Raw genomic sequence first — 23,038 nt, 5'->3', positions numbered from 1 at the left:
AAGAGAACAGTTTGCAATAGTTAATAATCTATACTCTATACTCTTGTCGGCAGAACATCCATCCATCTATCCATTATCCGAACTGCTTATCCTGCTCTCAGGGTCACGGGGATGCTGGAGCCTATCCCAGCAGTCATTGGGCAGCAGGCAGGGAGACACCCTGGATAGGCCGCCAGGCCATCACAAAGGACCAACACTCACACACACACACACACACACACACACACACACATTCATACTGAGGGACAATTTTAGTATGGCCGATTCACCTCACTTACATGTCTTTGGACTGTGAGAGAAAACCGGAGCCCCCGGAGGAAACACACGCAGAACATGCAAACTCCACACAGAGGAGGTGACCCCCAAGGTTGGGCTAACCCAGGGCTCGAACCCAGGACCTTCTTGCTGTGAGGCGACCACACTAACCACTGTGCCACCAGGCCGGTCGGCAGAACAGTGCTTGGTAAATTCATTGAGACAGGAACCGACCCGCCATGCAGTACAGGTGGTAAAGCACGCAGTTTAAAGGAAACTAATTGCAGCTATGTCAAAAAGATGAGTTTTAAGTTTGGATTCAAAGGACTCAACAGACTTTGTCTGAGGGCAGCAGGCAGGTTATTCCACAAGAACGGAGCCTGAGAAGAAAAGGCCCTGCCTCCAGCTAACTTCTTTTTAACTTGGGGTACACACAGGAGTCCTGTATTTTGACAGCGAAGAGCTCGAGGTGGAATGTATGGTTTAAGGAGATCAGACGGGTATGGTGGGACAAGCCCATTTAGGATTTTATAAGTCAGCAGAAGCACCTTGAAGTCTGATCTAACATGAATAGGGAGCCGATGAAGGGAGGGAAGAAATTGGTGTAATATGGTCAAATTTTCTCATTTTAGTTAGGATTCTAGCTTCAGCATTTTGAACCATCTGAAGACTTTTTGTACTAGCATGTGGTAGACCTGAAAGCAGAACATTACAGTAATCAAGTCTGGAGGAAACAGATGCATGTATTAGAGTCTCTGTGTCAGCCATCGACAGGAAAGACCAAATTTTAGCTATACATAAGTGAAAAAAGGCAGTCTTGGTGATTTCTTTACTGTGCTTATCAAAGGAAAGGCTGGGATCAAACTTGGCAACAAGAATTTTGGCTGCCACACTTTTTGAAATCAGAGTTGTCGATAGTTATTGTTACTTGATCAAATTGGTGTCTGTGTCTAGCAAGTTCAACAACCAGCATCCCAGTTTTATTGGAATTTAAAAGCAGGAAACTTGGTGCGTCCGGGTAGCATGGTGGTCTATTCCGTTGCCTACCAACACAGGGCTCACTGGTTCGAATCCCTGTGTTACCTCCGGCTTGGTCGGGCATCCTACAGATACAATTGGCTGTGTCTGCGTGTGGGAAGCTGGATTTGGGTATGTGTCCTGGTTGTTGCACTAGCACCTCCTCTGGTCGGTCAGGGTGCCTGTTCAGGAGAGAGGGGGAACTGGGGGGAATAGCATGATCCTCCCACACGCTACATGCCCCTGGCTAAACTCCTCACTGTCAGGTGAAAAGAAGCATCGGGCCAATCCACATGTATTGGAGGAGACGTGGTAGTCTGCAGCCCTCCCCAGGATGGCAGAGGGGGTGGAGCAGCGACCGGAAAAGCTCAGAAGAGTGGGGCAATTGGCCAGATACAGTTGGGGAGAGAGAAAAAAGGGCGGGGGGATTCGTAAAAGCAGGAAATTTAGTGATATCCATTTTTTTCACAGTAGCGATGCAAACATCTAAATTAGACATTTGAGTATGATCATCAGCCCTTATAGGACATAGAGCTGAGTATCATCCGCATAGCAATGGAAATTTATACCATGACTGTGTATAATTTGGCCAAGAGGTGAAATATAAAGAGGGAAAAGTAGAGTGCCAAGAACCAAGCCCTGAGGTACGCCATATTTAATGTCAGGGAATTTTGATGTAATATTATTATAGCAGACACAATGTGTTCTTCCAGATAAATAGGACTTAAGCCAAGCAAGAGCTAAGTCAGAGATACCAAAATTACAATTTATTATGTCTAATAGCATACAGTGATCAACTGTGTCAAAGGCTGCACTGAGGTCCAGTAGTAGAAGCACACAAGTGGAATCAGTCCATAGCTAGTAAATCGTTCACCACTCTCGTCAGAGCAGTTTCAGTGGAGTGACAGGCCCTGAAAGCCGATTGAAAATGTTCATATAGATATTTTTCTTCTATATGGGTCAAAAGTTGTTGATACACAACTCTCTCCAGTACTCTCGATAGTTATTAAGAGACACTGGATCAAGGGAAGTTTTTTTTAAGTAGAGGTTTGACCACAGCTGTCTTAAAACTGCTGGGAACAGTGTCAGTAGTAAGTGATAAATTGACAATGTTTAGCATTGTAGGTCCCAGGAAAGGCCAGAGGTCTTTAAAAAGTTTTGCTGGTAAAGGGTCAAGTAGGCAAGTGGTTGGTTTAGAAGCTGACACGAGCTTAGTCAAATATTCAATAGAGATAGTCTCAAAAGTTGTAATAACAGGGACTATCAGTGACAGGTTATATAGATATGAATTTGGTATGACCGGATCTGGAGCTGAAGAACTAATTTTGTTTATGCTCTCATCAACCTTATTGCAGAAAAAGTCCAGAAACTCATGGGCCATGAATGGTGAGCAGCTAATAAATGGCTGCTTTTTAGTAAATGTAGATAGTGTCAAAGAGAAATCTGGGGTTATGTTTATTAATATTGATTAAGTGAGGCAACTCCTCAGATATTAGTAGGTAAGTAAGAGTTTATTTATATAGCACATTTTTAAAAAAAAGTTACAAAGTGCTGCACAAGATACAGACAGAAAAATAAACAACATACACATAATCATACCAAAAAGTATACAAGGAAGGCAAGTCGGTAGAGATGGGTTTTGAAGTTTTTTTTAAAGCTGTTTAAAGACTCAGCTGATCTAACGGGGGTGGGGGGGCTGATCCTGAGGGACGGGGCCCTTATGGCGAAAGCACAATCACCCTTGGATTTTCAAAGGGAGTGGGATATAGATAGGAGACCCTGGTCGGAAGGTCTGAGTGGCCTAGAGGTGGAGTAAGGATGTAAAAGTTCAGAAATGTTTAAAGGGGCAAGACCTTGTAAGCCATTATATGTGAAACAGTATCTTGAAGTCTATTCTATAACTTATTGGGAGCCTATGAAGGGATGTGAGGATTGGTGTGATTTGGAACCTGAGATTGGTATTTGTTAGCAGCCTGGCTGCAACGTTTTGCACGAGTTGAAGGCAGGACAGGGCTGCTTGGCTGAGAAAGAAGAAAAGAGCATTGTAGTAGTCAAGGCAGGAAAACATTAGGGTATGGATTAGTAACTCAATATTTCTAGTTGATAGCATTGATTTGATTTTTGCGATGTTCAGGAGATGGAAAACCCATGTTTGCACAAGTTTATTTATGTGTACTAGGTCAAAATTCTGATTTTGGTCGAAGAGTCCGCCCAGCTTTCTTGAGGAGGGTTTTACATTGGTGGCCAGAGGGCCGATATAGGGTTTTGCTTCGGAGACAAACTTATTAGGACCAATACAGAGAACCTCGGTTTTGTCTGAATTGAGCTGAAGGAAATTGAGTCACATCCATTCCTTAATAGTAGCCAGGCAGTCATGAAGGGTACTAATGTTACCCGTATCATTTGGCTTAAATGATAAATACAACTGGCAATCCCCATGTTGGTAGGCAACGGAATAGACTGCTAGGCTACCCGGAAGCCCCCAAAATGAGATTTTTAAGAATAAAAGTCTTGTTTAACAGAGCTCTCATGGTACACAATATAAACACTGTTGGAGTGAAAGTCTTGACTGAGAATCAACTCTTGATGAAGATCTGAGAAAGGTAGTTTGCATTAAGAGCAGACTGACAGTGTTTGACACGTTTAGGTGGTCTATTGTTAATTATGACCGAGATAGGATAGACTGGGTAAGGACCAGGCTCAGCCAGAAAAATAATGCTATAACCTGTCAGAGGGAAAACTAGAGGGACACATGTTAGAGTTTGATGCATGATCTTTGCACGCAGCTAAACCTGAGCCTGAGGAAGCTCTACAATGGAAGAGGTTATGTCAGTTGCTTAACCCCTCACTGTTTGGGTGAATACTGTCTTTTTTGTAAAGGTTCCTCCTATGCCAGAATGAGTCAGAGTTGTTAATGAAACCATGGCCTGTAGCAGTACAGAAATTCATTAACCAGCAGTGCAGACTTAGGAGGCAGCTAAAGCGCTCTGAGCCTTACCTAGGGATGGGATGGGGCCAGACAACATACAGTTTTTGCCCAGGCTCTCTGAAGTTAGAGTGAGGGACTCAAAGTCAGACTAGTTTTAATGATTGCCTTGACATGATGTCATTGGTTCCAACGTGCATGAGAACAGTGTGGACAGATGGATGGCAATCAAGTATGGCTGGAATGTATATAGAGACATTGGTAACTTTACATCCAGAGAAACAGTAAGTTATGCTACCAGGAAACTTAATGAACCTGGAGGTGGACTCGCCATTCACAAGGATTTCAGGTTGACCGTTGAGGCCTCCTCCATCATAGACTGTCAGCTTTCGACGACGGTCATCTGTGTCAGCCACCACATCCGCTGTGGTAGGGACCTTGGTAGTAGCGGTGGAGGGAGAGGGTAGTTGGGCAGCTGAAGGCTGAAGGGACAGTGGTGTAGAGTTGGTGAGCTCAAATCGTGAACACTTGGTCTTGGGGATGTAAACTGGATAACACACTGAGTCGGATGTTGCAGGATGTTTCTTAGTCGGTGGTGTAGCTCCGTTGCTGACATCAGCCAACGGGGTAACTGGCTTGGATACCGTCAGCAAGCTCTGTCAATGGAGAGAATGAGTTTGCCAGGGGTAGATGAAAGTCAGGATCAAACAGGCGGATAGAGATCCGTCTCTTTCCCTTTACCAGTGAGGACCAGCTGCGAGAGAAACCCAGACCGTCAACCAGGCCTCTGAGCTCCTCTGGGTTGGACTGGATGGCAGCTAACTGAGAAGATAGTTGAGCTTGGCGATATAGAAGATCTTCGATCAAAGTCTCTATGGAATGAAGCTCAGTTTTAATGCAGGTGAGTTCGCCATTATCGATAGTTTAACTTACTCGCCATGCTAAAGGTGAGCTTCGCTAACCTGGTAGCCGGGACAGGTAAATCAAAGCAATCCCGCAAGTCATACAGCAGGGGGAAAGTACGATCAAGTGATAAAATTGGCATCAAAAGTCCGTAAAAGTGCTAAAAACTTAACAGCCTCAATAAAAGTGACTGGCTAGCCTAGCCACCAGGCTAAAAACAAAACTGGCTAAGCTAGTGGCTCCAGTGTGTTGGTCTGTATGTACCGCTGGCTGTGAGGTGAGTGCGCTCTGCGTGACGAGTGTGTTGTTCCCGTTCACCCGAACCTCATCAAGTCTCCACGTTGACTCTGCCAATGCCCGCCCCTCCCCCCACATACACAGACGCATGCACGCACACACACGCACACACACACATGCACACACACTCTCTCTCACACACCTGTCACACAAAAATACAGCCCCACGCTCATACATAAACAGCACACAAGCCCACCCACATTCACCAGTACCCTCTCACACCAGCCACGCACACAGACACACACACACAGACACACACACTCACACACACAGGACGGAGTGTTCATCTGTGACTTGTACCTAGAGGGCGTAAGCAGGGACAAGAAGAATGCCTTCCTGGTGGAGGTTGAACCCATGCTGCTGGTCTGCCCCAACCCCACCATCCACTTTAAACCTGTGGAAAACCTCAAGAAGACAGCAAAGAGTGAGTCACCCTTGATGTTTCCTACCTCGCTCACCTCCCTCTGTCTGGCTGTCCATCTTCCATCCTACTCTCTTTTTTTTTTCTTCCCTATATCTCTGTCATTCTGTCCGGATGTGGCCTGGAATGTCATGTCCTGTTGTGTCTCATCATGAGGGCATTTTTATGCAAATACACATCTCCCCCAAGCTGAAGAAGAGAGGAGAGAGGGAGTGAGTGCAGGCGAAATGAACCTATTCAAACAAATTAATTCTAATGAAGCTTCGCCGGAAAAGACGCTACGAGCTGTTTGACGTTGAGCGACTGAGAGAGAGAGCGAGAGAGAGAGAGAGAGAGAGAGAGAGAGAGAGGCCATGGACTCTGCCATTGGAAAGGCCCTGGCCCAAACTGCTGAAAGAGAGGGAGAGAAAAACAAGAGAGAAGGGCCCTGGAGAAATGAGCAGAGGGGAAGAATGGGTTTGTAATGAGAGAGGGGAAGCAGTGGGGGAGGTGGGATATGTGGGGGGGGGGGAACTTGAGTTCAAGGTTGTTTTCAGGCTCAGGGAATGTTCCCCATGAAAGCTCTATGCAGGACTTCCTCAGGGTTTGAGAGCCTCTTTATCAAGCCCAGGTCCCCACGTGTGTGTGTGTGTGTGTGTGTGTGTGTGTGTGTGTGTGTGTGTGTGTGTGTGTGTGTGTGTGTGTGTGTGTGTGTGTGTGTGTGTGTGTGTGTGTGTGTACTGGTGGTCTCCTGCTGGAGGGTGGGTCTTACCAACATGATGAATTCAAATTGGCTCATTCTCAAGCTCGGTTGTGACAGAGAAAAAGGAAATTCTGTACCTCCGATTTAGGAGGTGTTTTGGGGGCGGAGGCAGCCAAAAATAAACTTGCATGTGAATTTATAATGTACCCTCTGACACATTGTTGGATGGTTGGATGGATCATTGACTTGCCAGAGGGAGATGGCACACACAGGGAGGTCTTGAGAGGGAGGAAAACAGCCTTGCAGAAATCTCTATCAATTCCTGATGGGAGGCGATTGAGGTTTTTGCAAGGCTTTGCTCCTTTTTCAAGGTGGTTTGTGTTTCGTAAAAAAAAAGGTACCTGACAGTTCATCCTCAAATAACATGAGAGTAATTCTCTCTACGAATGCCTTTGAATGACGTATGAATTAGGGCCTGCAGCAACGAATTGATCAAATTTGATTATTAAAATAGTTGGCAACGAGTTTCATTATCAATTCGTTGGATCTGTGTTGGTGCAGGCGGTGTCGTGGAGCTGGCTACATCGCCTCAAGAAAAAAACAACAACATTTGAAACATGGCGGAGGCGGGAAAACTGTTCAACCAAAGTCATCTATGGGCGCACCCCATGTTAAATACGAGTGTTTTGAAGTGAGGACTCGATTGTCTCGCAGCCTGTGGCGTAGGCAGAAATCACAGTGTGGGTGGGCACAGAGAGGATCAGGTGGGCCAAGCCTGTCCAAGACCAATCACACTTAATAGCTTCTGAAATGCAAATGTTAACCAAAATAGGCCATTACAAGTATACTTGCCTGAATGCACCACAGTTTAATCATACAACCCTTACACATCATCAGAGGTAATGTTACAGTGCCAAGACGAACATTAACAGCATCACATAGCCTGGCACGGCAGACACACACACACACACACACACACACACACACACACACACACACACACACACACACACACACACACACACACCAGTATAAAATCCAATTGCACACCCAACAAAAACTATACCCAGTAAACAATAATATTGAAATGGGCTACAGTCTGAAATTGTACATTAGCTTACTTGTGATGGTGATGGCAGGAGATGATGGGGTTTTGTGTTGAACACTGAGTTTATTTCATTATAGTCCAACGAGTCAGTTAATTCTCTTTCACAGGGGAGGAGGGATAAAGAGTCGGTCTGTGTGTCATCATCGATGCCCTGATGCCAGTTTTTCTCTGACTCACAGTTGAAAAGACCCTTTCAGCAGTACAGCTTGTTATGGGTCGGGTGACGAGGGCCCATAGGAGACGATTCATTCTGGGGAATATGTCACCGGGGCACGCGTTGAGCACTTCAACAAGGGATGGAAAGGTCCCGTCCGCTGGGACCTTTCCCTTCAGCTGCTGTACAAACACTTAAGGTTCTGCATCTTCCACAGTGATGGAGAAGTGTGTGCTGGCGGGCTGTGTTAATGCCGTGTCACCAAAGATGCTTGACTGAGGCAAGCAAGCAGCAGCAAAGGCTCTCGTGAACCCGTACGTGTCCGCCTTAAAACGAGTGTCCAGTTCCATGGTCTGTCTGTCTAGCATATCCTTCCATATGTGTGTTCAGGTCTGAGTTGTCCTTTACACATGCTGTGTTGCCCACGGCAGAGCCAACCTGCATATCGCCCAACTTAGCTGGCAACTTCCTCTTTGGAGACCCAGTGGTCCCAGCTCAGAATGACATGTTTCTTCATCAGATCATGTGTCAGTGTCAGTACTTTACCAGAGTAGCCCCTGAGTGGCGTAGTCGCTCATTTCAAACAACTTGTTGAACGTGACAAGTAGAAACACAAATTTTTTTCATTTGCTGAAGTAGAGTTGGCTTCAAGTTTTGTGTGGCAGGAGCTTTCAGAGAACTCAGTAAGGGTCTTCAAAATTGGAGCGAAAGTGTCGAGGCTTTGCTTTAATTACTGCATTCGACCACGAGCTCCATCGGACATCGCGGGATCTCTGCTTCCGATGTTTGTTTCCCTGGTCGCAGCTGTTGTTCGATCTCCATAAGTCTTAACGTGTCTATGTGACCCTGTCATGAAACTATGCAGGTTGTTAAAGACATCGAAAAATGATGAAATGCCGGGGGACACCTTCGATGCTGTGCAGAGGATGAGGTTTAGGGGATGGGAATTGCGATGCACATATTTCCTTAACATCATAGTATGTCCCCCTTCTTTGTTGCCGGACATAACCAGTGCCCTATCAAAACCAAATCCAACGCACAACACGGGGTCCAGCTGCAACGGCTCCAGTACTTGCTGGATCTTGGCTGATACTATAGCATTTGCGTTCATGTCCCCAGTCTCCACAAAACCCAGAGCGCTTCCCTTCAACATGCCTTTGTGTATGTGTCTGATACGGACTGCCACAAGCTCTTGTTTTCACAAGTCTTCACACTCGTCTGCCAAAATTGCAGCATAATATGTATCTGTTGTCATGCAAATCCGTTTTTATTTTGTGTATAAGTTGCGATGCTGCAATTTCCAGTATCTCATTTTAGTTTTCAGGGCTCGTAGGTTTCCCGTTTCTAGGCAATTCCTCCAGTCGCTGTTTTGTTTCTGGGTCACAGTTAGAGTTCAGTTGACAGAATTCCAAGAAGTTGCCTCTGTTCAATGCTGCTTCATTTTTACGATGCCCACACAAAGCCATGTCTTGTTTTGCACAGAATAAAACGAGGTCTATTACAACTTTAATGTGCTCTCTATTCCTTTCCACAAACGCCCCGTTGACAGCACCGTTGTTCAACTGGTTGGTAACATTTCCCCGTCCCGGCTGATGGCTTTGCTTGTATCCTTCGGTTCTGCAGCATGTGCTCTGCTACCTTCGTGCTTCACACAAAATTGGGAATGATGTTTCCAGTCTTTGAAGCCAGTTTTTATGGCTCAGCCCTCAGTGGCCACATTGGGGAAATGGCAATGTGCCTTACAAAACAAAGCGTCCCTTGAAGTGCTGTACTCAAGCCATGACAATCTTTCATACCACTGGGCAGAAAAACTCCTAGCTTTGCCTGCTATAGTGGTCACTGGGAATAAACTGCACATGGGTTGGGTCGCAGGTTCATCTATAGTGGACAAGTCTGATGGGGCTTGTATGTCCTCTATGTGTATACCCAGAAATCGGACTTCCGGTTTCTGGGCATACACATGGAGGAGGTCCTGACCTGGAGCGTTAACACCACAGTGCTGGTTAAGAAGGCACAGCAGAGACTCTACTTCCTGAGGATCCTCAGGAAGAACCACCTTACCACCTCACTACTTGTGTCCTTCTACCGCTGCTCCATAGAGAGCATACTGACCTACTGCCTCTGTGTCTGGTTTGCACGCTGCACAGCAGCAGAGAGGAAAGCGCTCCAGAGGGTCATCACCACCGCCCAGAAGATTATCGGATGCCCACTCCCCTCCCTGGAAGATCTATACAGTTCCCGCTGCCTCAGAAAAGCCCATGGCATCCTCAAGGACCCATCCCACCCAGGACACCATCTGTTTGAACTGCTTCCCTCGGGCAGACGTTACAGGACAATAAGAGCTCGGACAAACAGACTAAAGAGCAGCTTCTACCCCCGAGCCATAACCGCACTAAATGCTGCTAAGTCTTGACTCCTTCTTTTTATATTGATCTTTGCACTGATAAGAACTGCACTTTCACATTTCGTTGTACTTGTACAATGACAAATAAAGTTCTATTGTATTCTCAGTGCTGGGCCGAGCCCAGCCTGGAACAAAGGAACACTAGTAAAATACAGTTTATATTCATTCTTGGGCATTTTAAATATTTATTTTGCTTTTCTTAGTACCTGTGCTTTGGCACGGAGGAGTGGATGTCATTGTCGGAGAATCAAGTGCCAAGTCACATGCTACTGCGGATGAGGAAAGGGCTGTGTTGTTACTAAGCACTTGAGATACTGTCGCAGGAGTAGGTGTCTCTTCCTGCTGCTCCTCCTCATGACGGGTTTTGTTAGAAACTTCAGCAAACTACTTGTTTCGCCATGATTTTTGTTTTTAACCTACCGTAGTAGTAGTTCTCTGTTCCTCTGCAATGGCGCGGGCTGTACACTGAGTGAAAGAGGAGGGCTGCTCGCAATCTGGCATTTGCGAAATGCGCTGCCACTCAAAAAATCTGACTGAAGAAGCAAGCAACAAGAATTGTTTTATTTTATTGGTCACGTAGTCAGATCATTGAACGAGTATTCGTTGGCTGTTGCTCACTGGATGATCCAGCAAAAAAAAAAGGGAAGCCTTCTGATTGAGTGGGTCTGAGTTCCTAAATGGGTGGATCCAGGCCCACCTAGGCCCACCCCCAGCTATGCGTCCACTCACAGCAGGTAGTTCTTATTTATCTACGTCAGGGGTCGGCAACCTATGACACGCGTGCCCACGGTGGCACGCGAGGCCATTCACATGGGCACGCGAAGAAAAAAAAGTCGATAAACATAAAGTCTCGCATCCATCCATTACCCAAATCGCTTATCCTGCTCTCAGGGTCCGCGGGGATGCTGGAGCCTATCCCAGCAGTCATTGAGCGGCAGAGGGGGGGGGGAGACACCGTGGACAGGCTGTGGCTTGTGGTCTGATTCCACGGTTACATGTTGCCCATAGAGGTATTTGTGGAATCTCTTACACTCATATTTGACTGCATACAGCTCCTTTCAATTTGGGCGTAGTTCTGCTCTGTGCTGTTAAGCAGGCTTGGATGCGTATGCCACCGGTTTGCCTTCTTGCGTGATGGTTGCACCCAGGCCATTTTTTCGACACATCCCCCTGGAGTGTCACTTCCTTTTTTGGATCAAAGTAGGCTAGCACTGGCCCTGGTTCGGCTGTGATGGTCTCCTTCATCTGCTGAAATGCCTCTGTCATGTGTCGTGTCCCATTTGAACTCCGTGTCCTGTCTTAACAGGTGTCTGAGTGGTTCACTCCCCTCAGCCAGATAGACCAGATAGATAGACTCACTATAGACTCTATAGTGTACTAAAACTTGTAATCTAATAGTGTCGTCTTCTTCTTTCGGCTTGTTCCCCTGTTTCCCAGGGTCCCAGGGGTCGCCACAGCAGATTTGATAGTTTCCATCGGTACCCTGTGAGGGCACAGCACCAATGGTGGTCGTTGTTAAGCCGGGCCTCGACCGATCCGGTATGGTTTTGTCAATCCACATAATGATTTGGCAAAATGTTATGTCGGATGCCCTTCCTGACACAACCACTAACCCCATGGACGGGGGCACAGGTAAAGCGCTGGATGCCATCCCAGTGTTCATGGACTTGCGCCCACGCCATATTCATCCATAATGGGTGAAAGGCCGGCTTGCATAAGGTATCACGTGCTGTGAATAAAACGGCGAACAGCTGAGGTGATTGGGTTCAGTTTGATCGGGCCACCTAACACGTTCTGCCCCAGTGTTGTTTGTTTTGTTTTGTTTTCTGACAAGAGTATGGGTGAAATCACAGGGATTGAAGATTATCACACCTTCACCTGTCAAGTGGCTCTTTTTTTTCTTTTATGTATACATACCATCATGAGATTTTACCTTTTGGACCAAGGAGTTATGAGGGCAGAGCCGTGGTGCCAATTGTTCTCCCATGAATAGTTGTCATGATGGAATTTCTACAAGTCCTGCTGTGTGTTTGACTACGGAGGCGGGGCACTTCATGTCAGAGAGAGAGAGAGAGAGAGAGAGAGAGAGAGAGAGAGAGAGAGAGAGAGAGAGAGAGAGAGAGAGAGAGAGAGAGAGAGAGAGAGAGAGAGAGAGAGAGAGAGAGAGAGAGAGAGAGAGAGAGAGAGAGAGAGAGAGAGAGAGAGAGAGAGAGAGAGAGAGAGCTGTGCAATGCTGTAGGACGGCGACATGACTGTGCGAGACTACTGATGAGTCCATTCGTCATGCCTTGCTCACGGGAGAGAGAACACGTTCATGTTCCTCATCACAGCGGATTCTCAGCTTAACCTGTGCGCCTACAGCCTCCCCCCCTCCACCCCCACCCCCCCGTGTCGACAGTGTGGATTTTTTCCCAAGTGTTGAAGCCCCCGCTGCTTCATTTTCTTTTCTTTTTTTGTTGGGGGGGGGGGCTGCGTGGCTGTGCGGGCGTCATCCACGGGGGAGAAAAAACAGAGGATGGGCTGCCTTGCAGATTTTCCAGTATTGCACTATTTTACAAGGGGGGGGGGGTCACTACGGCACCTCCCAGGCACCTCGCAGGAGACGTTGACGTGCAGGTGCACACGAAAGGTACGCGGAAGGAAAATGAGTGAGGAGGTCGCTCAGGTGAGTGATGAGACGTCTGCCTGAGTAAACGTTGTGTCCTGATGGACTGAGTCAACTTTATGGGGGGGGGGGGTGGAGGGGCGTTGCGCGTGCGTGGGTGTGCGCGCGCATGTAACAGTTACGTAGCCTGCATCGCAGAGCCTCACAACGTTAACTTCGTGATCCGCGTTGCCCTAAACTGCGGTCGCGGGGGAACCACGGCGCCCTTCGGACGCGTTTGCGGGGCGTGGCCTACGCTGCTGCGCGCTGCCCGCTCTCCTCACGCGGCGCTTTGCCACGCTTCGTCCCCCCCGCCTGCACGGCAGAGCGAGCGGCCGTGAAGTCGCGTGTGCTGGTGGCGGGTGGGGGCCGCGGGTCCCGTGACGTCTCACTCTTATCAACGTGGCGGTGGTGATGATGTTGGTGGTGGTGATTTTGCGGTAGTTTGGGGTTTTGTTCTTTTCCCCCCGGGAGAAGGTCGCGGAGTTGGTGATCTCCTTCCATGAAAACAAACAAACAAACAAACAATCAAGGCTGGATGAGATTCGCGTGTCGTGACGTTTACTGAACACGTCTGTGAAACAGCGGCCACTGGATGAGCCCTGCCCTGCCCTGCCGTGCCGAGCCGAGCCGAGCCGTGCCGAGCCGAGCCGTGCCGCGCCGTGCCGTGCCGCGCCGTGCCGTGGTGTCGGTTTAAAGGAGTGTCACGTTTTCTCTGACGTTTCCTGTGGGGGAAGTTTGTGGCGGGTTCTGCAACAGTTACAGCCAGAGCGTTTGAATTCCCCCCCCCCCTCTCCTCTCTCTCAGCCATCTGGCCGCTTGGTGGCGATGCAGGAAAACAAATCGGACACAAACGCGTCCTGACAGGGATTCAGTCTTTGTGTGTGGATGCCCAGCGGCTGCTGGGAGAGGCTCCAGCATCCCCGCGACCCTGGGAGCAGGATAAGGGGTTTGGATAATGGATGGATGGATGGATGGATGGCTGTTCTGATGCATGCTCAATAATCCAGGTAAGCAAATCCCAGGAAGTTGAATCAGTTCATCTGGACACAGTGTTTAGTAGCAGCAGCGATGAGCACGAATACATCAAAAAGTGTGTCTTTACAAAATTAAAAATACTTACTCATCAAATGTATCAAAATAAAATACAAAATACTGATAGGAAAAATGTGTTTAATTGAAATACAAGTAATTTGTCATTTGAAGATACATTCTGTACAAACTGATATCACATTTTAGGCATTTAGTGGCCTCAGTATGGGTCTGACCTTAACCCCCCTACATTTAAAATGATGAGCTTTGTTAATTGACCCACATCATAGATTTGAAGGGGCCAAACAGGATATCTTGGAGGTGGGAGGCTGCGAATTCAGGGGTGCATGCTGGGTGATTTCTGTCAGTCAAAGCGACCATTGACTAACTGAGTCTGTGAACAGCCAATTGAAATGCAACTGGGGGAACTGAACAGTTAGGCCTCAGTGACGCACTAGTCCTTTCAGAGGACCATAAGACTGGGCATTTAGCAGATGCCTTTTTCCAAAGCGATAACTATAAGTGCAGTGGAGTAAGTACATTTCTGAGATCTCCAGCTTTACAAGCAACCAATTTGACTGAATGCAAGACACAACAGTACCATTACAGCAGAGTATCATACAGTACAAAATAGTTGAGAAAGAGAAGCACCCCCCCCCCTTCCCCCCAGTGCCAACAGCAACCTAAAAAAAAGAGTATACTCCTTTGTGTACCCCCTAACACCGCAGTCATTCCATCTCTGTTTTAGTTGTTTTTCAGCACAACTAATTTCTCCATCAGTTCAGCTGTTACTCGCCTTCTGTTAAGGGGTTAAATCATGCCTGCAAAGGAGAAGAGAAGCTCAGCTGGTGCCGATGATGGCAAAGTGAAGTTGAATCTCACAAAGATAAGCTTGGTCAGTGGATCTGACTCCAGCGAGGAAAGGTCTTTTCTGGGGTCCTCCAGAAAGTGAAGGGTCAGCAACTCTGCTTTGCTGTGGCTGGGCAACATCTCTCTGCCCAACTGGCTCTCAGTTCCTGTTGTTGGGACTGGAAAGAGTAGAAGCAAACAGAGAAACAAGGTTATGAATTTACATTAGATTCAAAGATTTTTAATATCACAAATAGTTAAAAACGTCACATGAAACTAGCTGCACTTGTTTTTAATTGATGAATATTCATTTTTGATGATTAATTCATGAAATTGCAGTTTATCCTTAAGACACTGAATTGAGAGTAGTTTACCTGTGCCTGGTCAGGGAAGATGAAGAAATTATCTTCATTCTCTTCAGCAGTGTTTGATGAGGCAGTTTCCCTTTCTGACACAAGGCCAAGCCTCTTCAGCTGAGAGCAGAAACAGGTGATGTATCCTCTTCTTCTCTGCAGCTAGTTTGGGAGGCAACCGCCTCAACTTGAAAAACAAGTGGGTTGCTGTAGTCAGGATGGCTTCATTGACATCAGTGTTTCAGCTGTAAGAAGCTGCTGAACCTTTTCTCAATGCCAGCTATGGTGGCTTACAAGATACTATGTGAGCAATACCGCAGGTTTGAAGCTTGCAGGTTATGTAGTTTAGCCTGAGCAGCAAAGAGGGTAGGTATGAGCTCACCATAGTAGCATGAGGTCCGACCTTGAAGGCGGTCAATTGCAATAGCAATGGGCTTGAGGAGTGCAGTATTATTCCTCAAGGAAATCAAGCGCTACCCTCAGCTGACTTCAAACAGTCATAAAGAGAATTCCACCTACAAACACAGGGTCAGTTGCTGGTTGGTCAAGTCATTGAGTATTTCCACATATTTTGGTCTACCAGAAGCATTCCATAGGGCTGAACACTTTGCCGTGGATGAATGATTCGGCCTGGAGAGAGTTGAATTGTCTTTAATTACCCTTTTGGCAGCAGTGGTTGAAACCAAACTTAGTGTGTGAGTGGAACACCAGACGTGAGACCCGACTGATAGCACACGCTGACACTTATTCTCCCCAAGGGGGCCAAAGCAGGGGCGCAGATGCCGAGTTAAATCTACGCAGGGCCCCACACCAGTGAGGCTGTCCTGAAAACGTCTCCCCTGAGACGCAGGACCATGGGGGAGCTCAGGTATGATGATGGTGTCGGTTGGTTGAGTTTGACCTTTGTAGTTCATTGTGAATCTAGACAAGAGACAGAAGGTTGCAATTTCAAATTTTCATACTGACATAAGTGATTAGTCACAGAAATTCCGGAGATGGGAGGTTTTTTTTCTTGTCAGTTGCTATCAAACATTCAGAGTAAAGCATTCAACATCTCCATTCAACAAGTCAGACTGCGACAACTCAGAAATGCTATTCACATCAGCCCTTATAGGCACATACAGCTGAGTATCAATGGAAATTTATTTCATAACTGTATATAATTTGGCTAAGAGGTGAAATATAAAGAGAGAAAAGTAAAGGGCCAAGAACTGAGCCCTGGAGTACATCATATTTAATGTGAGAGAATTTCAATGTAATCTTATTATAGCAGACAAACTGTGTTCTTCCAGGTAAGTAGGACTTAAGCCAAGAGAGCTAAGCCAGAGACACCAAAATTTACAATTTATACTTTCTGATCGTATACAGTGATCAGTGGTGTCAAAGGAGTTCCAGTAGTAGAAGCACAGAGGTGGAATCAGAGTCCATAGCTAGTATCAGATCGTTCACCGCTCTGATCAGGGCAGTTTCAGTGGAGTAACAGGCCCTGAAAGCCAGTTTTAAAGGTTCATATCTATCTATCTATCTATCTATCTATCTATCTATCTATCTATCTATCTATCTATCTATCTATCTATCTATCTATCTATATAGTTCTATATGGGTCAAAGGTTGTTGATACATGACTCTTATCTAGTACTTTAGAAAAGAGAGGAAGATTAGAGACTGGTTGATAGTTAAGAGACTCTGGGTCAGGGTGCCTTTTTTTTAAGTAGAGGTCTAACTACAGCTGTATTAAAACTGCTGGGAACAGTGCAAGTGGTAAGTTATAAATTAACAATGTGTAGTATTGTAGGTCCCAGGAAAGGCCCGAGATCTTTAAAAAGTTTTACAGGTAAAGGGTCAAGTAGGCAAGTAGTTAATGTAGAAACTGACATGAGCTTAGGAGCCCACTGATACTATACAATAGGATGGTTTAAATGCAGAGAACAAATTCATTGTAAGAATACAATGACAAAATAAAGTGGGGGGGGGGGAGTATTGAGAGATAGTCTCCAAAGTTTTAATAACAGTGACTACTAGTGACTCATTGTACAGACATTAATTTGGTAAGACGGGATCTGCAGGAGTAGCTGGAGATGAACTAATTTTGTTTATGATTTCAAAAACCTTATTGCAGAAAAAGTCTAGAAACTCGTGGGCCATAAATGGTGAGCAGCTAACAGACGGCTGCTTTTCAGTAAATTTAGCTGCGGTGTTAAAGAGAAATCTGGGATTATGTTTGTTAATATTGATTGAGAGAGATATACCACTTTCACAGCAGATAGCGCATGCTTGTATTTCAATAAACAGTTATGCCCAGATTGGTAAAAAAAAACTTCAAATTTTTTATTTTGTTATCTACACTCGAGTCTCCTGCAGGCCCACTTAAGAGCACGTGTCTCGTCGTTAGACCAGGGTGTAAGCCTGCCGCAGTTATTGATCTCATGAAGGCGGAAGCCAGAAACAGCTGGCAGTGACGAGCAGTGAGGAGGATGAATACTACTAAGAGTACCGAAGATCATTCGAGTGGAACAAGTTTCTGAAAGGAACGGCCCTGGAGAATTATGAGCTGGAAGATAAGGATGAGAGGAGACCTGACCTATGAACACTGAGTAGGTTCTGTTATCCATTAGAACAACAGTCCAGCAATGAAGATGAGCTGCTTCCTCCAAACAGGATTAGGGAGAAACTCTGGGTACATACCATTGTGACCTTAACAATACGCATGTTTTGGGCTGAAATGTATAAAGGGAGTCCACTCTGAGATCAGGGCGCGCACTTAAATATCTGTGCTTTTTGTGTCTGTTCATGAACACATTAAAGTGTTACAATACTGTAAGAGATTTTTGTCTTGCTCTTCATTTATTGTCAGAATGGAAAGTAAACAACTGCCACGAAACTCTAGTTTAACAACATCTTGGTAAAATCATACTGCCTTGTTATTCAGCTATCCATGCCCTGAAGAGCAGGCTTTTGACATTAACATTGTAATGACACTCTAGGGATGTGGTTGTAATCTACAACTAAAGCTTGAAACAACTCTCCAACATGGCTCCGACTTGGCTGGGTAAGGCGCAGAATACATAGTCGAAATACTCTTGTTGTTGTTGCTGTTGCTGCAGAGCCTGTAAGACAAAAAAACAAAGCACTTTTGCTGTAATAAAAGACTCAACACTGCTCTTCTCATGTAATTATAGCTAAGATCTTAAGCATTTTGTTTTCTTTTTCCTCATTGTCTCCCTGTCTTGTCGCGTGTTGCCTCCCTCCGTTACTTCCCAGAAAACAGTGATTTTAAGCGATTATTACACAGGGCCCCTGAAAACGCCAAACCAAGATGCTCACGCTGCTCTGTTCTCATTTCCCCTGTCTAGTCAACGCCCCTCAGCCAGTGGCAGCCTGCTGTGCCCCTCCGACGGTCAATTTTCCAATTCATCACAGCGCGTTAAAACTATTTACCACTCTGTCAGGACTTGGGATGGCCTCAGATCCTGGAACAGCGAGGAGAACATCTGGACAAAATGGGGAGGATTGTGGAGATGTAGTCATCGGATCTTAACACACACACACACACACACACACAGAGCTGCTGCACATGCACAATGGCTGTCGGGGCGAGTGTTTGCCCATTTGTGTGTGCCAACACTCGCAGTCCTGTGCTGCTTCTTTGCCTGAGTCAAATCATGTGAATATTCTTAGCAAACGTTCCCCCACCCTCGTGTCCTCCTCCTCTGTTGGCTCCCCTTCTTTCCATTCATCAGTTGGAGGGACCTAATATCCTGGCTGTGAGTCCCACATGTGCTGCTAATGTGCCGCCGCTCACTCGCCCCGCCTTGGCTTTGCTAACCTAAATAGGAAGGACATTCAGCGGACGAGAGCACTGAGGAGGCGGAGAAGGAGGAGGTCGATCGCTTAGGGACAAGATGGAAAGCATCACAGAAATTTTTTTAATCCCAAAAATCTCCCATTATTTGTTAACTCGCTCTCCCTCTGTTGCTCTACTCTGGTGAAGGACAGACTGTGATGAGAAGCCACAATCTGTGGTGAGAGAGAGACGACTTAATGAGCCTGGCCTAAAGGTCACTGCTTGAAACACCCGCATTGCTCTCTGCTGCTGATCCAGTACGGACTGGGAGACACACACACACACACACACACACACACACACACATACACTCACACACACACACACACACACACATACACTCACACACACTTATGGCTGGGCTTGAGCTCCATACTGGCTGGATCTCTTAGTCAATGACTAAGACATATGAGTGGGCACAGGAGAGCTCACTCAATCATGGCTAATGAGGTCAAAAGGCCATCAAATATTTACGAGAGCACACTCTGCAGTATACAGTGTCGAGGGAGAGCTCTTTAAACACTAGCACCATAGCCTTGCATCATATGAATTAATCACAAGTGTTTCATAGCCATAGCTTAAATGTTTCAATAAAGGCCAACACTCCCATTGGCTCTCTCTCATGTGGTTAAATGGCCTTGAGGAATACAGGATGCGTTCGTATGTGCTGGCTAGCATTAATCTGAGTGAGGGGTAGAGTATTGACTGAGGGGGGAAGGAAAGCCCGCCTGAGTAAGATACCAGTCAAAGAAGTTGTCGTTAATGAACCTGTGGATGGAGAGCTTTTCCACCAGTGTGAAAGAGATCTGCCTCTAAAAGGCTGAAACGTAGACTTGCTACGTTGCCTTATTAGCTCCTGCATGTGTCTGGACAAGGCCCGGGGGCAAGTTGTTTGAGGCGGTTTCAGAGAGCAGTTGCCCATTTTGTACAATTTAAAGTTACTGCCGTTACCATGAGGAAGCGTGTTACTGGAAACGGCTAGCCGCGCCTTCAACAAGTTCTTAAAAACAGAAAAAAGGGTTGGCGGAGGCAGAAGTTAGTGCAGAGGAGCTAAGATGAGATGTAATACATACCAGAGTAGTGAGAAGGGTGGAGATAAAGAAAAAACACACCAACCAACCCCGTTTCTGCAGGGCAATTCCCATAGTTCGGCAAGCCGCGACCGCCAGCCGAGATGAAAAGAGCGCCGCTTAGCAATGCTAACTCCCCATTTGATCTCATCTCTCCGCTCCTCTCTTCCCATCCCCTCTGCTTGCTCACGCTCCCCCATTGTTCCCGTTGAGGCCACTCAGTCTTATTAAACACCCACCACTGAGACGACTCCTCAGAGATGGAGAACAGCACATCCAGGCTCTCCCAAAGCCATCTCTCTCCTCCCCATCTTAACTCCCATCGTCCCCGCTGCCTCCAACAGGCTACTTAGCCTGCTCAGTCAGAATGATTAAAGGTGATGCACGGCGCCACACGCCAGAGAGTTGTTGTCATGCCAGGCGGAGGTGGGAGTTGAGCTCTCTCACAACGTGAAGAGGGAGCCACCAACTGACAGGTCCTGTTTCCCGCACTCACAGACAAACGGCTCGGCGTTGCCATGCATCTCCCGACGGCGTTCCAACTACCATTCATAGGGTGCCGTGGGAGAGGGGGGCAGCCAAAGAGCACTTCCTAAAGTCAAGTCTGTCAGTCTCTCTCTCTCCTTGCCCCCCGGCCTCTTCTGGTCTCTCTTCTGTCACCCCTCCCTTGAACCCTGCTCTCTGCTTGTGGGGGACCCCTAATTTTTTTTTTGACCATTTGATCGCTTTTCCCAAAAATGAACCCGGAGTTGTTTTCCTTGCAGAGGCAGAAGAGAAGAGCTAGGTGTGGGGGTGAGAGGCACGTTTGTTCCATTTACTCTCCACACAATGGGAGAGTCCCCAGTTACCTGCTGGTGGTTACACGTGATTGTGATGGCAGGCGACCGCGCAGCCACTGCACAGCAGGCTTCCACGTTAATGCCCCGGTAACACAATCCTCGGGGTCCGCCATACAGGGAGCGAGATGCCGGCTAAGACATCATTTTACCCTCGGGGAAGAGACAGCGAGTGAATGAGGGAGAAAACACAAGAGGCAGAGGGTTGGGGGGCAGTTGCTTTTCGCCACCGACACATCAGTCTCCAAAGATTCAATGCATACCTACTACTACGAATGCTTTCGGCTGCTCCTGTTAGGGGTCGCCACAGCGGATCGTCCATTCCCATTTCCTCCTGTCTTCTGCATCTTCCTCTGTCATTCCTCTGTCAAGGAGTCAACGAATACCCCGGCTTACTATCAGTCACTCGGCTGAGCAGCTGAAACACAAGCATTTTACTCTCTTGTACTTAGAGATGTAACAATAAAAGATCTTGAATCTTTGGACCATTTTTGCGTGCTGGGTAGATAAGGAACTGGGAAATAAAGCCTTGAAATGATTGGCAATGAAGGTAGAGAGGCCGGGGGCCCCCGATGTAGACCAGGGTCAGGAAAAAGACTGAGTTAGGAATGGAGAAAGTGAGACAGAGGAGGATAAAATGGGGGGGGGGGTGAGGGATGGGGATGCCAGGGAAGTGGTAGAGCAGCAGAGGGAGACAGTGATGGAAGTGCTGGAGGGTGGAAGGGGAGCGCAAGAGTAGAAGAATAATGGATGAGGACAATAGAAGTGCATTAGAGCTGGACTTGGCTCGTGTGTGTGTGTGTGTGTGTGCGTGTGCATGTTTGTTTGTTTGTTTGTTTGTTTGTTTGGGCAGACTAGAATGAAATGAATGGAAAAAGAGATGAGGAATACCTCGGACCTTACATTGTCTCTGTCACTTCATGTCAGGGCCTTTGCAGTCAAGTCAATTTTATTTGTATAGCCCAATATCACAAATTACAAATTTGCCTCAAGGGGTTTTACAGCAACACAACATCCTGTCCTTAGACCCTCACGAAAAGAAAAGAAAACAAAGCCCAAGTCAGCATGACAGGACCTACCACATACTGACTGGTACAAGACACCACGCTGACTTCTTTAAGTTATCAGTTGAGTTTCCCTCCATTTTATGGCTGAACAATACCAATAAACCAAAATTATTCAACAAAAGTGTCAAACAATGCAGGAACAAAAGACCTTCAATCATTTGTCTCTCTGCCTCCTTACCCTCGGCCATGGCTGCATTCTGTGTGTGTGTGAGTGTGTGTGTGTGTGTGTGTGTGTGTGTGTGTGTGTGTGTGCCTGCCCCTGGAGAAGCCTGTCACTGTGAGTGGCCCCTCTGCCATGGCAGGATAAACTACCTGTCACCATGACATCTTTCTGTGGAATTCATATAAGAGGCAAAAATAAAGAAAAGGTGCTGAGGTCACGGGGCATCACTCTTAAATTATTCATCCTCTGCTTCCTCCTTCTGTCTCCGCTCCCCCTGCCGCCCGCTTTGTACCGCCGCTTCACAACAAGGGCAACTGTTATCCGCCTTCCCATCCCAAATTGGGAGGGAGACCAAAATATCACAGGGGGAAAAGTCTTCTTTTTGTCAAAGTCAATGTCTTAGGGAGTATATTTGTGTTTGTTAATAATTTTAGGGAGGATGGGGAAATGGCTGCATGCGGCCTCCTTCAACGTTTCCGAATTTCACAGTATAATGAAATTTTAAAACCTGCTTTCCCTCTTCCGGTTTGTTTGGATTATTTTGCTTGCATAATTGATCGGCGTCCTGGCAGAGGCTCGTTCAGAGCCATTTGCCGGCGATCGGCCCTTGTTGGGCAGGGCCACATTTAAGGGCGACAGGTTCGAGGCCTTTTGTTCCATTAAAAAAATGTAAATTCCAAAATATTTTGTTGACCCCCTCCCGACAGAAACGGCTTGCAGCACTGGGTCTGACTGATGCGTGGGATCAGAAGACGGCCGATTTCTCCGGGGTGTCCTCCAAGAGCCGGGGGAAGCTCCATCTGGGCAGCGTGCTCCACTGGGCCTCCCTGGAGCTAGCCGCCGAGGCCGGCGAAGGAGCAGCCAAGCTGGGAGATGAGATGCTGGGGAAGCCCAAGCTTTTCTACGCGGATCACTCCTTCATCGTCCTGGTGAGGGACAACGCCACTGGAGCCCTGCTGCTTATAGGGGCCCTGGACCACGCAGAGGGAGAGGCCCTGCACGATGAACTCTAA

At 46.9% G+C, this 23,038-nt stretch overlaps 1 pseudogene; it reads left to right on the top strand.

Annotated features, from left to right (window-relative positions):
* LOC130130988 (dynein axonemal heavy chain 2-like) overlaps window positions 1–23,038 on the top strand; it is a 334,340-nt pseudogene extending 311,302 nt beyond the window's left edge.

This window comes from Lampris incognitus, chromosome 20, assembly GCF_029633865.1.
Source record: "Lampris incognitus isolate fLamInc1 chromosome 20, fLamInc1.hap2, whole genome shotgun sequence".
NCBI lineage: Eukaryota > Metazoa > Chordata > Actinopteri > Lampriformes > Lampridae > Lampris > Lampris incognitus.
Note: the sequence above shows the minus strand (reverse complement) of the source record. Positions and strands in the feature narration are given on the sequence as shown.